This window comes from Microtus oregoni, unplaced genomic scaffold, assembly GCF_018167655.1.
Source record: "Microtus oregoni isolate MIOR12 unplaced genomic scaffold, Mior012 000026F_ref0000081, whole genome shotgun sequence".
Taxonomy (NCBI): Eukaryota; Metazoa; Chordata; class Mammalia; order Rodentia; family Cricetidae; genus Microtus; species Microtus oregoni.
This window is the reverse complement of record NW_024543085.1, coordinates 21,721,793-21,735,554: the sequence shown is the minus strand read 5'-3', so window position 1 is coordinate 21,735,554 and position 13,762 is coordinate 21,721,793.

Here is a 13,762-nt window from a genome sequence, read left to right as displayed (position 1 = left end):
GGTCTTCTTTTGTCTTCACAGAGGACCAGACCCTATGGATTGCATCTATCCTGATATGGTATGATAGACCACGACCTCCCGAAAAGTTCCTGTGAACACCCTCAAAAAATTACTTCACTCAACTGGCAACTGAGATAAACCTGGCACACAGGTTACACCCTAAATGATCTGATTAACAGCGCCCCCATTCAGCAGAAAGCAGTTTGGAGAGAAAAAACTACGCCCATGTTCCCAAAATATTGTTTGTAAATGTTCTTTTACATTTAAAGGGGGAAATGATATAGGTATGAGTAATTTGCATTGGTGTGGATTTTACAGTCAATTTTGTTATATGTATATGTATTTCTGATCTTGATTAAGGTATTGTGATTGTGTAGTTCATTTAAAAATGTAATGTATAATTAAGAAATATAGGTTAATGGTTAATCATCAATAATAGTCAATCTTGTAGTCATGTTAGTTAGATTTTCTAGATATATAGAGATACATTTCAGTTAGATAGAAATTCTTCATATTTTTCAAAGACTACAGAATATGTCATTTAATGTTTTAAGAACTTAGGACTTTTCATGACAATGAGACATATTTGCTCCTGGTGGCACCAATCTACTTCGAGAGGAAGATGAGCATCGAAGAGGATCCTTTTGGAGTTGGATAGCCATTTGGGCAAGAAACTGCTCTTGCCTGGACTGTTGCATAAAATGGACAAAGAGAACCCGCAGAGAGAGGACTGCTGAACTTGCCTAAAGGTGAGACGGTCTTTTGGGGTTCATGACTCATGAAAGAGTCTGCGAGACATTCTGCAGGACACAGCAGATAGTGACTGAACTGTCTTTGAAATTTCCTACTTCATGGAAATGTCTGCTGGATACTATGGGCCTGAAGGCTGAAGATGGATGCCCCAACCATACAAAAAAACTTTGGGTGACTGTCCAGGCAGCAAGATGGCTCTGTCATTTCTAGAGTTTTCTTATTTCTTGTTTACTTAGGTAGTATTATATCCTTCTGGAGTCTTTGATGGAGTTAAAGAATGAATAGATAGTTATAGTTTTCCTTAGTTATGATAAAAGATAAAATAGATATAAATATTGTAACTGTAATTCTTGCTTGATAACTATTTTGCTATATGTAATTTTACTTTGTTCAAGTTAAAGCCTTTCTTTTTTGTTTAAACAGAAAAAGGGGAAATGATGTGGGAGTGATTTCTTATTAATAAAGAAACTGCCTAGACCCATTTGATAGGCCAACCCTTAGGTAGGCGGAGTAAACAGAACGGAATGCTGGGAGAAAGAAGCTGAGTGAGTGAGTCGCCATGATTCTCCCACTCCAGACAGACGCAGGTTAAGATCATTTCTGGTAAGCCAGCTCGTGGGCTATACAGATTAATAGAAATGGGTTAGATCAATATGTAAAAGCTAGCCAATAAGAAACTGAAACTAATGGGTCAGGCAGTGTTTAAAAGAATACAGTTTCCGTGTAATTATTTCGGGTAAAGCTAGCTGGGTGGCGGGACACAGCCCGCCGCTCCGTATTTCAACAAGGAACAGTGCATATCAATTAAATTTATGTATAAAAATGGGAAATAATTAGTAATATATTGATTATATGTTAATGTCACCAGAAATGGGATTTAGTTGAGAAAACACATAGCAACAGATTCAAAGTTTTGAATATAAATTTTTGTTTTAAAATTTTAACTGTCATAAATTTTATTTGCTTGACACAAGGAAAATCAAATTAAATATTGATGGACATCAATGTTATTTATGTACTTGATACTAATTTTGGAACTATTAAAATGAGAAATAGTTTTGCCTTACTACACATAAAAAAGATTGATCCTGAGTTTAAACTATGCAGATAATGTGTCACATGACACTTTATTTTTGTGTATACTTCAAAAATGAGTAAGAGACTTTCTAGAAGTAGTATAAATAATGCAGATTTACAAACATAATAAAATATGTATTTTATATAAACCTTAATTTCGAGGTGTCCACTTTGACCAATTTGTGATTTTTTTACACAGATAAAAATTCAAAGTGTATTGAAATTAATTAGGCTGGTGCTGCCTCTAAACAAAGAAAAATAGGAGCTGGGGAGATGGCTCCACCGATAATGGCAATGGCTTCCTAATCCCAAGGATCTGTGTTCAATACACAAGAACTATGTAGTTGAAAGAGATAACTGATTCTTACAAAATATTGTATGCTCCTCTGCTTCCATACACATCATCTGGTACACATATTACCACATAATGCACTTATGTACAAACACACGTGTTCAAAACTATTAATTATTTTTTTTCAGTTACTGATTTCACATTTTTATTATTTGGGGGAGTTTCATATATGTTATGTTATTCATAACATACATCTTATGAATTCTAACAATTTTCACCCCTTTGCCTTCCTTCATCTCCCTTCATTTGAAGAATTCCTACTTCCCAAGAATTCCCCATTGTACATTCATGTCTTGTTTATATGTTTGGCCCACTGAGTTATTTAGTTGTACGAGCATGAGTAGGAGATTACTCATGGTAGTAAGCACGATTACCGTACTACTGCAGAAAGAGACACTCCTTCCCCCAGCTACTTTTGTCAATGGTACTTCAGGGAAGAATGGGGCCTCAGAAGCCCCGCCACCTCCCATCCATGTTGAGATCGATGTCCTAGTGCTCAGTCTGTACATCTCAACAGAGCTGCAGTGAGTAAATGAATTCAAGGACCATTGGTGTGGGAGTTCCCTCTATGTGCTGTAATTACCATTAATGAATAAAGGAACGGCCTTGGCCTGTTGATAGGGCAGAACTTAGGCAGACAGGGAAAACTGGACTGAACGCTGGGAGAAGGAAGGCAGAAAGAAGATGCCATGGATCTGCTGCCTGAGATAGATGTGCTGAAACTTTGCTGGTAGGCCATGACCTCGTGGTGATACACAGATTAATGGAGATGGGTTAAATTAATATGTAAGAGTTAGCCAATAAGAAGTTAGAGCTAATGGGTCAAGCAGTGATTTAATTAATACAGTTTCTCTTTGTTTATTTTTTTTTAGTTGTTGAAAAAAATTTCCGCCTCCTCCCCGTTTTCCATTCCCCTCCCCCTCCTCCCCACATCGCCCCTCCCCCTCCTTTCCCCATCTCCCAACTCCTCTCCCCCTCCCCCCACTCCATTCCCCCTCCCTCTCGAGACTGAAGAGCAGTCCAGATTCCCTGCCCTGCGGGAAGTCCAAGGTCCTCCCACTTCTATCCAGGTCCGGGAAGGTGAGCATCCAAACAGGCTAGACCCCCACAAAGCGAGTTCATGCATTAGGATCAAAGCCTAGTGCCATTGTCCAAGAGACTTGACTCTAGAAGGGCTCGCAGGTGTCCAGGAAGATGTCCCCAGATAGTACCTTGGGCAACTGAGGAGAGGGAACCTGAAATGACCCTATCTTATAGCCTTACTGATGAATATCTTGCATATCACCTTAGAACCTTCATCTGGTTCTGTTTTCATCGAGACAGGGACCAAAATTGGAGCACTGGACTGAGCTCCTGAGGTCCAAATGAGGAGCAGAAGGAGGGAGAACATGAGCAAGGAAGTCAGGACCACGAGGGGTGCACGCACCCACTGTGACAGCGGAACTGATCTATTGGAAGCTCACCAAGACCAGCTGGACTGGGACTGAATAAGGATGGGATGAGACCGGACTCTCTGAACATGGCAGACAATGAAGGCTGATGAGAAGCCAAGGACAATGGCACTAGGTTAATACAGTTTCTCTGTAGTTCAGTTCTGGGCAGCTGGGATGAACAAGTGTATCCTCTTACAGACCATGTCATATTCAGAAACACTTTTCTGAAATTCATCTTTCAATTCTCCTGATTCTCTATTCTTTTTCTTCTTATTTGTTGATTTTCCTTGAGTCTTAGTGGCGATGTAGATATCTAATTTTGAGTGAGACACTCCATTATCCTGCGTTCTTATTAGAACATTGGCCAGATATGAGTCTGCACTAATTACAGGCTACTGCAAAAAGAAGCTTCCCTGTAAGATGCTACGGAGATTAGTGTGGATGCCCTTCAAAAAACTAAAGGAAGAACTTTCAAATAATACCTTCAACAGAATTATATGAGCCTTGACACAGTATTCTTCACCTTCCTTTGAATTTAAATACTACAAAGATTATTATTTTACTAAAATGCCAAGTACTTCATAAAATTTCCTAAAAATTACTTAAAATCATTGGAAATTAATTCTTTTTAGCTTATTATTTTGTCATCTCTCACAATTTCTTTTTTCTTCTGTTAATGTTAATTGATCTAATGGGTCATATTATGAATGTAATTTTAATTGAAACTACATTAGTCTATTAAGCTCTTGTACTTGACCTAACATCTTTTCTTTCTAAATTTAAAGTAATATTTGATACCTATTTGTGTTGTACTGAAACAAAGAAGAGACAATGTCATTGATAGAGTTAACAGGAATGCTTTAAGTAGAATTTCATAGTAGTCAGCTTTCATGTTCTGTTGCTTTTTTCATAACATAATGCCATAGCTACAAACATAAATCCATGTACAAGAGCCTGGAGACCAGTCATTGATTTTATTGGGAAAGAGAGCAGAGATTCTATTATAGTTAGTGCTTGTTTCATGACCTTAAATAAATACAACCCATCTTGGCCTTTTCTCAGAGAAAAATAGAGGTATGTGGAATTTTCTTCCTTGGGTTAGTGCAGGAGTATGACACTACTAATTTTTTAGCTTCAGTTAAAAAATGTTTCCCAATTTTGTCAAAAATCTTTAAGCCTTGGTTTCTCCTGCTCAAGCCTTATGAATATAATACTGTTTCTTCAATCTTAAATAACATTCAAATGATGATAATTTGGTTGAAAATATAAAATAAATTTATAAGATCTGGTAAAATAACAGTAAGGATGCCTGAAAAAGTTGTAAGGAATCATACTATTAACTATCTGTCTAAAAAAGACCTGTAACACTTGTAAGTTAGTGTATATATACACATGTGTAATTTGAAGTAAATTTTTACATCTGTAATGACAATACAAGAACTGTATACTAGGAAAAAAATATTTGTGTGTACATGTGTTAGCCAGTGTGTGTTTATGTGTGTGTGTTTATGTGTGTGTGTAAACATACACACAAATTAAATAATTAAAGAAAAAGAGGCCTCAAATTTGAACAAGGGAGCTCCACTGGAAGTTTTGAAGTGAGACAAGGGAAGGGAGAAATGAAGTAATTATATTATACTTTCATATACTTTAAGAGATGCCTTTATTCTGTTAAAGAAACTTATGATAGCTAATATTAATCTCCAAATTGGTTAGATTCAAAATATATGGAAGATTAGTGAAGCAAAAGCAATGGATGGCCGTGGTAGCATTTTCACCTAGGAACTGATCATGCAGGCTTTGTTCTAATTAATGGAATAATCTCTTCGCAGACTCATAAAAAGATGGCAGTGTTATTGAGGGATAACAACTTGGATATGTAGAACAAATAGTCTTACAGATTAATCTTATATAACTTATATAGCTTGCAAATATCATTGTATCCTGACAACTACCATTATATTCTTCCTGGTCACAGCCATTGTATTTTGTTTCATAAAAGGTAAAAGTCATCTGATTGCTTCTAATAAACTTCTCTCAGCCTCAGTTTTGCTGAGATGCCTCTATCCTGACATGGTTTTTATGTAACTTTGACTTGATAAGTAAGCATCCATATTTAATTGTGGAGAACGAAGAGATTGCATTTTTTCTACAGGTCCCCTAACTCCAAATTCAAAATGATGAGTAAGGAGCATCTAGTATTATTTTAATCTAAACAAAAGGGTTCTTGGGCAACTATAGTACTGACAAATACACACACACACACACACACACACACACACACACACTGAAAACAGTAGAAAATGAATGATATCAGAAGCAGCATGACTGAATTTCATCGAGGATTGTTCCATTGCCTGTTGAGTCTTCAGCTTCTGAATGAGGAAGAAATTACATTGAGAATGAGATGAGATTTAGTTTCTATAATCCACAAGAAGCACAATGAAGAAGGCAGTTATGATTTTTAGGTGCACTAAGAAGAACGTCTGGGTTTGCTATCTAAAAGCAAACCATGGGCACAGAATTGGTTTTTGCCTCCTTGTGACAAATTTCATTAGTATGCTAAGAATTCTTCTGCCAGTCATTTTGGGTAGACATTTAATTAGATTTGTCTTAAAAAAACCCTAAGTGACAAGAGGACAGCTGCATACTTACATTGGAAATGACATTCAGCGTTTCCCTCTAAGCTGAACTGCTGCAGCTGTTTGATAATTTTCACTCTTTTAAGAAAATGATTTCTAAGAACTTGACAAGTGATGAGCTCGGAACCCATAAAGACTTTAACAGGATTGTGGAAAGGCCGGGCAGAAGAGCAGAGGGAGTTTGTGTCAGGGCTGTAAACCAGGAGTGCCCTGTGATTCTGCTGACTGCATTCTACTCCATTAGGTCGTTAAAATGTGTCCTTACAGAAATGAAAGAAAATCAGTTTAATTTCAAAATTTCAAACATTAATAACAAGGAAAGAGCTTCAGCTTTCCTATGCTTATGTAGTTCTTCATCATGGGTCTGGGACACTAAATCCTTTACAGGTGTTTAATTTCAGTTTTGGTAATTTTTTTTGCCTCATTTTCTGTGTGCACTGGGATATTCATTTATTTTTCCTTGGTTATATTTATTATTTTTAGAGGAAATTTGCTCATGCTCTGGGATATGGATTGGGACAGTGATAGAGAATAATAAAAACTAAAATAAAGAAATATTTCAAACTATTCTATCAAAATGAACATTTTATTTCAAACTTTTCAATCAAAATGAACATTTTATTTTTTTCTTAAAAATGAAGAAACAAGCAAATGAATCTCTATTTATTACTGCTAGTTCCAGTGTCAAGGCATAGGATTTTCTCAACATCCTTATAGCATATACTTCGTATGACAGTGTACAAATCGTCACCGCTCATATACTACTGAATGTGGGGGTCCATAGGGAGTTGATGATTAGACTGCCTTAGAAGTATGCTATGTGTGGAGTTTATGTTGTGGTTTTGAAGAAATCACTGGCTGGGTGAAAATGAAAAAGGTTTAACTTGCTGATAACACACAACAAAGAGAAGGTCAAAGTTTATCAGTTCACTGGATTAAACAAAGGATGAGAACAATTCATACTGATATGAGCAGTTAAAAACCAAAACTAGAAACAAAAGCAAACCAAGTCCACCCCTTATATCTCCATAGGAATGTGATCTAAAAGAGCTTACTTTACAGACGGTCCTGCCTCATCTCATTACATTTTGTGTCCTTGATTTCTTCAGTCAAGTTGTTCTGTGCCCACATGTACATTTGTATACACATATAACTTTGATATAGTATTATATATATATATATATATATATATATATGTTAGCTAGATTCCCAAAATGCAGAAGAACATGCAGTTTTCTTTCTGATATTTTGGACTTTTAAAATATGATATATATTCTAAAGCCATACTGTATTCCAGTGATGGACATGAGATATAAAAGAATACAAAAATTACAAAGTTTTCTTATTCTAGTTCTGTCATTGCTTTTTGTTTTGATAATGAATAAGTGAATAAAATACACATGAAACTGAAAGTGTAAAATTTAATGTGAACCTTCATAGGTTCTAATCTGAATGACTATTCTAGCTCTATAGAAGTTCATTGAGTCATATAGAATTTAGTCTGGTTAATTTTAATGTGTGATGGTTTATTTATTTGTAAGATGTATTTATTTATTTATTTATTTATTAAAGATTTCTGCCTCCTCCCCACCACCGCCTCCCATTTCCCTCCCCATCCCCCAATCAAGTCCCCCTCCCTTGTCAGCCCAAAGAGCAACCAGGGTTCCCTGCCCTGTGGGAAGTCCAAGGACCACCCACCTCCATCCAGGTCTAGTAAGGTGAGCATCCAGGAAATTTGGGATCAACCTACCCCTGGACCCAGCAATACCACTCTTGAGAATATACCCAAGAGATGCCCTATCATACAACAAAAGTATATGCTCAACTATGTTCATAGCAGCATTGTTTGTAATAGCCGGAACCTGGAAACGACCTAGATGCCCTTCAATGGAAGAATGGATGAAGAAAGTATGGAATATATACATATTAGAGTACTACTCAACAGTAAAAAAACAATGACTTCTTGACTTTTGCATGCAAATGGACAGAAATAGAAAACACTATCCTGAGTGAGGTAAGCCAGACCCAAAAAGAGGAACATGGGATGTACTCACTCATATTTGGTTTCTAGCCATAAATAAAGGACATTCAGCCTATAATTCATGATCCTAGAGAAGCTAAATAAGAAGATGAACCCCCCCCAAAAAAGATATAGGCATCCTCCTGAATATTAACCTTCATCGTGGGATGAATGGAGACAGAGACAGAGACCCACATTGGAGCACCGGACTGAAATCTCAAGGTCCAAATCAGGAACAGATGGAGAGAGAGCATGAGCAAGGAACTCAGGACCTCAAGGGGTGCACCCACACACTGAGACAATGGGGATGTTCTATCGGGAACTCACCAAGGCCAGCTGGCCTGGGTCTGAAAAGCATGGGATAAAACCGGACTCGCTGAACATAGCAGACAATGAGGACTACTGAGAACTCAAGAACAATGGCAATGGGTTTTTGATCCTACTGCACGTACTGGCTTTGTGGGAGCCTAGGCAGTTTGTAAGATTTTTATAATAAGGTTTTCAATTTTTTTTAAATGACAAACATAAACAAACAACAAAAATGAGACTTTCAAGAACTATGAAGCAGTGTCAAAGTGACCACACTCTTTCCTTGGTGACAGTGTTGACTTCTGTTGATCCCAAGTCAAAATGACTCCTTTGTAGCTGAATTGCCTGGTGCCTTCCTGTGCATTCCAAGGACACAAAATTAAATATCCCTGGACATATTTTAAGACGTTATATTTTAAATACATCCTTATATGTAGTCAGTTTATACTTATTGTAACCACTTCTATCACTAAGCCCTTTAAACTGCTGCTTAAACAGCTGCGGAGTCTCGGTGAGCTCCCCACCCAGACAGGAAGACTTGGACAGTTTCAGGGAAGCAGCATCATGAGGCCAAACCCAGTACAACAATAATTCTAGATCCCCATTTCCATCTCCTAAGTGAAACCATCAGTCCTTCTTTAGAAAACATTCCTCTTAGAGGAGACCTGAATGCTGGCAGGTCAAGGATGAGTATGCATCTCACAGCCTTTCCCACTCTGTCATTTTCCTGCTGGGATTTAAGAGCAGACTCCATTTTCAAAAGGCTTTCTGAAAACACCGCATCATACTCACTACTACATGGACACCACCGTGGGGGTGTGTCGTGGAATGAGGTCCCTGGGCTATGTGAGTGTGGCACATTGAATTACCTAATGGAATCTTGCATAAATCTTGAAGAGAAGCTTTAGTTGCATTATTTAAAATTTCCTTTAAAACCTTTTCTGTAAATGCCTATAGACCAGCATATCTCCTGTACTGAAATTCAGAGCTGGTTTCACACCTGCTAGTACAGTACAGTATTCAGTTTGTTTGCACAGAATACTTACTAGGAAAAGAATATTCCTATCACAAAAAAGTCAGAAAACACTCAAAATTATGAGATAAACTATATCGATACAACAGGCAACAATGTGGTTGCAAATAACAATAATGACACCTTAAGTGAAAAAAGTAAATCCAAAAATATATACAATGAATATACTCATATGAATAAATCCATAAATGCTGGCATATGGAAATAATTTTTGAATTATAATTTTTATTTTAATAAATGTATTTATTTATTTATTTTACATCCTGGTCAGAGCTTCCCTTCTCTCCTTTCCTTCGAGTCCCTCCTCCTATTGTCCCCACCCACCAATTTACCCCTCCTCCATTTCTGTTTAGGAAAGGGCAAATCTCACATGAGTATCAAAACATGACATATCAAGTTGCATTAAGATTAAACACCATGCTGTGTGTTAAGTCTGGGCAATGTGACCCAGCATGGGGATTAGGGTTCCAAAAGCCAGGAAAAGAGTTGGAAACAGCCCGTCTACCCACTGTTAAGAGTCCCACAAAACAACCAAAATACACAACTGTAACATCTATGTAGAGTGCCTAGGTCAGTTCCATGCAGGTTCCCTGGTGGTCAGTTCAGTCTCTGTGAGTCTCTATGAGCCCAGGTTAACGGATTCTGTGAATTTTCTCCTAGTGTCCTTGACTCATCTGGCTCTTACAATCCTTTTTCTCCCCACTTTCTTCAGGATTCCCTGAGCTCAACTTAATATTTGGCTGTGGGTCTTTACTCCATTAGCTATTGGATGAAACCTCTCTCATTTGGCAATTGAGCTTGGCACCAATTTGACCACAGAGAAGGCCAGTTTGGGCTATACATCCATTGTTGTTAGGAGGATTAGCTGGGGTCATATTTGTAGATTCCTGGAAGATTCCCTTGCTCCAGGTCTTTACCTGACCCTGAAATGCTCCTCCTTTTCCTGTAGTCTCTTTTGGTACTCTCCCTTTCTCCACTCCCCCAACCTGATTACTCATGTTCCCATCTCTATCTGACCTCAGTCCTTTCACGAAATATCTTCTATTTCCCCTTCCCAGTGAGATCCATGCATCCTCCCTTCGATCCTCTTGTTACCTTGTCTGTCTGGGTCTGTGGATTGTAGCAGGATTATTCTTTACTTTTTAGTCAATACCCACTTATGAGTGAGTACATACATGTTTGTCTTTATTGGTCTGTGTTACCTCACTCAGAATGATTTTGGTCTAGTTCTATCCATTTGCCTTCAAATGTCCTATTGTCCTTGTCCTTAACAGCTGAGACAAACTCCATTTTGTAAATGTACCACATTTTTAAAAACCATTTTCAGTTGAGGGACACCTAGGTTGCTTCTAGTTTTGGTCTATTACAAATAAAGCTGCTATGAAAATAGTTGAACAAAAGTTTTTGTGGTATGACTAAGCTTTCTTTGAGTATATGCCCAGGAGTGGTATAGCTGTGTCTTGTGGTAAATTGATTTCCAGTTTTCTGAGAAACCACTACACTGACTTCCAAAGTGGCTGCACAAGTTTATACTTTCACCAATAATGAAAATATGTTCCCTTTTTGGTTTAATTTAGGATCTGAGATAAGATATTTTATAATATCTTTTCTTACATTCAAATTGCTTTTATAGTGTGCAAATTTTTTAAAAATATAGATTGTCCTTTAATAATATCACATTTTATTTTCATTATTCTAATTTTAAATTACTAGTGACTACTATATGTTTCAAACAGTGTTTATACAGTTGACATCTGGCTCCGAAATTCATAGTGACATATATTAATGCTAGTAAGAACACCTTCTTGGGCCAGGGAGATGTCTCAGCAGGTAAAAAACTTGCTGCCATACCAGACAATCTGAAATTGATCTCTGGTACTCACTTTAATTCTTCCTTGTTTTTTTTCTCCTTGGAGGATGGGCTGGAATAAAACACCTAAATTGATTTAATATGGAGTGAACAAAACTCATGAGATATGTTACTTGATGAATTCTTCAATCCCTCCTCTTAGAAGAACTGTTAAACTTATTTTTAAAAACAAGCATGTTGTATAATATAAAATCACACAAAATTTGCAAATTTTCAAGTAAGATCATCAATTGATCTATTGTATGGTCATATTCACACAGAGAAAATGGAACTTAGAAGCAGTTGGAATTGTGTAATCTCTGTGAAATGTCACAGAGTTCCCTTTTAAAAATTATCTTGTTGTCTATGAATTTCTCAGCCTTTTGGGTAAATTGCATGCTCATCCAACCTTGTCCACTCACAAGAGTTTCAATTTCTCTCAAAGAAAGCAAATACATGCTCTGAAAGGAGATTTTGTAATCACACATAAATATAACAAACATTACTTTTGTGGCAAATCTGAAATCTACTGAGAGCTAGACCTAAGGTTAATAAATAATATAAACAGAATTTTAAAGTATTTCTATGTAACACATATGGTTTTACCACCATTGTCCTATTTATGACTATTTAAACCAGCTTGTGGTTTTGAATTTTTGCAATTAAAAATAAAAGGTAACTATACTACGTTATGGTTTTAAAACATATCATAGTAACACTTTTGATGGGTCTTAGATATTTAGAATGAAAAAAATTCATAATTTTTTTGACAAGGCTCAGATTTTCTTTAAGAGTTAAACAAGTTAAACCAGTTCTTCAATTTAGCAGTTATGTTAAGACAATGTATAATATTAACAATTTCTTCTTCATCTTCTTCCTCTTCTTCTTCCTCCTCCTCCTCCTCCTCCTCCTCCTCCTCCTTCTTATTCTTCTTCTTCTTTTCTTCAAGACAGGGTTTCTCTATGCAACAACCCTAACTGTCTAGAACTAGAACTTGTAGACCAGGCTGGCCTTGAATTCATAGAAATTTGCCTGCGTCTGCCATTCAAGTGCTAGGATTAAAGGCATGTACCTCCAACACCTGACTTAACGTGTATTCTTAAGCACAACAATACACTCAATTAAAAATTATTAATAAATTGGATTTGTAATATGATCAGTGCAGGCACTCCCATTATTTAACCCTAGACTTTAATGCTCCAAGGACAATTCTTACTACCTCTTTAGGGCAAGATCAGAATTGGATTGGCTTAGTGATGGTTTCCAGATACAATACTCATAGAAAATTTAGGTACAGTGTCTAATTCAAATCAGAAAAAATTACAATTACAAAATAAAACATATATCTTAGTAAGGTGTTGTGAACTTAACACAGATGTTTACCTCCCTTAGTCTGATCATTGGCATGAATTAACCTGTGGGAGTCACTTGAAAGTATACTTTGAGGCAAGTAACCAATTTTCAATGCATCCTTCAAATCATTCCAGAGTCATCTCCCTCTAACTTTAGAATATAAAGTTTTCTAGAGATGTGTCTCAAGCAACTTTGCCACAGTGGTAGAACTAAGTGGTTTCCAAGGCTGTGATCAGACAGGGGGAGAATAAGTATCAATGTAAATTCAGGTAAAGTTACAATGTTTCTAAATAAGAATTTAAACCAGAGTAAATGCTATGGGATCTACCAAGTAGAAAACTGTACAAAATAACTAAATAATCACTTTTTCTCATCACTTAGTTGATAATATCTAATGTTTCAATTAGCTTTCAATGAAGAAATATTTGAGGATCTGTCAGATTTTGAAATGTTTATAAGTGATTTTACTTTCTGACTATTTTTTGTTTTAGTAACATAACAAATATCCTGGACATGTATATTAACAAGGCTAATGTCTACTGCATTCTGCATTTTTAGCTTCCTATATTTTATTTATTTATTTATTTACTTACTTACTTATTTTGGTTTTTCAAAGAAGGGCTTCTCTCTAGCTCTGGGGCCTGTCCTGAAACTAGCTCTAGTAGACCAACCTGGCCTTGTACTCACAGAGATCAACCTCCCTCTTTCTCCTAAGTGCTGGTATTTAAGGATTAAATGCATGTGCCACTACCACCCAGACTATACTATTTTTAATGAAATCTTATCTCTTCAAATGAAAGCTTATTTTCTAAAGAGAAGAAATAAAGTTAATAATAAAATTTAATATGTTCTTAATATTTGTTTGACATAATAATAAGAGATGATTCAAATAGGTACTTGATGTGAATAAATTAGATACATGAATCATCACTGTCAAAAAT